The sequence below is a fragment of the Wyeomyia smithii genome, chromosome 3 (genome assembly GCF_029784165.1).
Source record: "Wyeomyia smithii strain HCP4-BCI-WySm-NY-G18 chromosome 3, ASM2978416v1, whole genome shotgun sequence".
Classification (NCBI taxonomy): domain Eukaryota; kingdom Metazoa; phylum Arthropoda; class Insecta; order Diptera; family Culicidae; genus Wyeomyia; species Wyeomyia smithii.
Window position 1 is genome coordinate 23,963,001 of NC_073696.1, and position 3,262 is coordinate 23,966,262.

Consider the following 3,262-nt stretch of genomic DNA (forward strand, 5'->3'; position numbering starts at 1 on the left):
AGACTAGTGAGGGTGATTTTGGGGACAGCCGGACCGCTTTGATCCTACAGCAACAAAACCTACCTGAGGTTAGGGCTCATACCAGGTAACTAAACTTTGGTGGGCGATCCCCGTTAGAGGTGGCGCTTAAATCACTCATTCGTTAAATCAAGTGCAGAATGGAAGCCCCTGGTTTTCAACTTATTCGGAGTGTGGAAACGTTTGGTACACCATCGTTTCCAGACGATTTTGGCGTGCTACAAATTTTCAGTGGTTTAGAATCCAATGGATTCAAATAACACGATCCTCAATCATGATTCCTAGTCCTATAGGCAGGACAGTTTTGAGGATTTCTTATCGAGTACGTCCATGATTCCAATGTGAGGAACCCTAGATCTATGTGAAACTTAAGTTTTGTAATACTGCATTTCAGAAATCTTTATTATTATACGTAGCTTCTATTTCGTAAATTATTATTTCAAACTTTTCTATTCTGAAAATTGAACAATTGTATGGTTCTCAGAATAAATTAGGTTTCAACAACTTTTCATATTCCTGTCTATAATTGTTTATTGAAAAGCAATACATGTTAATTTATCACTACCTTCCATACAAGACAAATTTAGTTGAAAGAATAGCGAACGTAATTTGGTGCTCGGTATCGAAATGATAGAATTGTTATTGTAATTATTCATCGTAAATTGGGGTGCGCTGAATTTCGAAATAATTTTCAAGGAATTTATCCGACTTTCTCTTAGCCCAAAAAGGACACAAACTTGTCCTACTCTTTTTGTCTTCGTTAGCCTAATAACAGCAGTGACAAAAAAACACAACCCCGATCCGTAGATTAACAAATCATCGACAGGCACACAGCGACCCGAATTCCAACGCGATTAATTTGCGGCAGTGCGTGCCAAACCGTTCGGCACTTTCGCCATGGAATTTGCACGCCTAATCTTTTGGGAACTTTTCCCCGGGAAAACTTTCGCGTTACTTATCCCCGCAGCGTTTGGAATGTGACAAAGTGACCTACGAGGGTATTTAGGCCAGTCGACGGTATCTTAACTCGATCTTAACTGCACGGGGTGGGTTAATCGGTGTTTTGCGATTTGTGGTTCGTGTTTATTAGCTGGCTCTCGTTTATTGAGCATATTATTGAATTTTTTTTTGGCGAAACATATTTTCCTTTACGTCAAACTTTAATTAAATCACAAATAACCGTCATTTCTCTGATAGAAGAAAAAAAAACCCAATTTGTCCCAAATATTAGTAAACAACCCAAATAATTAACTATCGCCACAACAACAATGAATTCGCCGTTTTGTCCGATCCGGTCCGGCTGCCTAACGAGTTCCAATTAGGACGCATTCCTAGCCGAGCCGCAGCGCGCGTGGTTTCGGTCAAGAAAGGGTCGGTGAAGGGGTGGCAATTGTGACGAAACAGTTCAAAAATGGCACGCGGTTTCTGACTTCAGTCCTCTCATTTGCGAAGCCTTTTGTGCTGAAGTCACGCGCTCGAGGATTAATGGGTATTTTCTTTCTTCCCCCCGCAGAATGGGAAGCTGTGTACGGGGTTTGTGTTTTTGAAATTTAGTTCAATGGGTTGAAAAATTGTTTTCTCCCGGCTATTTAGTGCCCTGCGCCCTTTTCCGATTGCTTAAGAAGGGGCTTCTTTTCTTTCATATAATAGTCCTTTGAAATAGTACCAATTGAAGAGAATTGTAACCAATTCATCGAATAATCGCTCGTCGGTCTGAAGTCAGCTGGCTGGTGTCTCGCAGGATGTCGGGATGAAATATAAACACGATGGGAATCGCCCGCCAGGGTTTATTTACACTTTGGAAAATGAAAGAAAGGAATAAAAAAAAACCTCCAGCAAGTTAGGAAGTCCATCGACGCTAACGCTGCTGCCAGTGAAAACAATTTAATTTTAATTGCTATAGCATAGTGCAAAGCCTCCGGCTGCCAGCCTGCCTTCCTAGCTGGTGTGGCGCTCCAACACTGGAACCGTTGTTTGTTCGTTCACTACATAAAAGTTCAACAGGATCTGGTCTTACGCTTTGATAACGGAACGAGCGTTCCCACCAAAGCCGCGTCGACGGTCTGGCCTGGTTAACGGTTGAGATTGTTTTGTGAGTGTGTGTGTATGGAGTTTCAGTCAGAAGCCGGGAAATGCTAAGAGCGATTGTTCACACTTAAACTTTAACGTGCACAAATTAATGTCACGCACCTTTGTTTGCGCTGTACGGTTTTGTTTTTGCTAGAGCACCGCTTTGCTGGGGTGCTAGAAATGGAAGAAGAAGAAAAAGCTTAACACTTCAAACCAATTAGTAAGCACTTATTAACAATGTTACGTAATAGAATTAAATTGACGCACCTCGACGGATTAGCGGCTAACGTCCCTCAATTACCGGTTCGGTCGTCAGTGAATTGGTGAAAAAAATATTAATTCATTCTATTAAAATAACGCAAAATCTGTTCCGCACTCTCAAGTTTGGATTCTTTTGAAAAGTTTAATAAAAAAAAGTTTGAAAAGTTTAATGTATTCTACATTATTCAAAACAATTTAAAACTTTCTTGTAAGTTGGCTGTAATAGTCATAATTTAATTTATTCTTATAATATATTTCCTAATAAGAAAAGGAAAAAAATCATGCTTGGTACAGCTCAATGAAAAAAGGCACCATCGGAGATTGGAAGATTGGATAAAGTGACTTTGCCCGTGAGTTCCAAAACAATTCTAAGATAACTTGCTAACGAGTAGGTTTTCGCAATTAAGGCAATTAAGAGTTAAATTTCGTTTTTCGATTCGAAACATAAATTTGCAAATATCCGTTTGAGCTGATGGGAAAATAAATCCCGTGCGGGAAAATATTTAAGTTATTTTGGTCGTTGTTAAATAAATGATGCCAATTTAATAGAAGAAATCCTGCGCATGTCCATAGGGATTTTCAAATACAAACTCTTGGCAAACTTAATTAACTCAGCGAATCTATGGCAAAGGCTAACCTTTATTTTGTTTACCACATGAAAAAATAAATATTAGCACAAATTACCGACGAAAAATTTGACGCAGCCTTAGACTAAAGGCAGAAGAAGTGGACCAACCTGCCGGACAACTCTGCCAATCGGGTTTCCGTTCGGTTAGTGGGTTGGTAATTAAAATTTCATACATTGCCCATAATGCCGGCAGCCAATCGCAAAGGGAAGAAAGCCGAAAATAAAAAGCCACCACCCCCCACGTCAGGAAACAAAAAGGGGTTTTCATTGTTTTAGGTGATAATG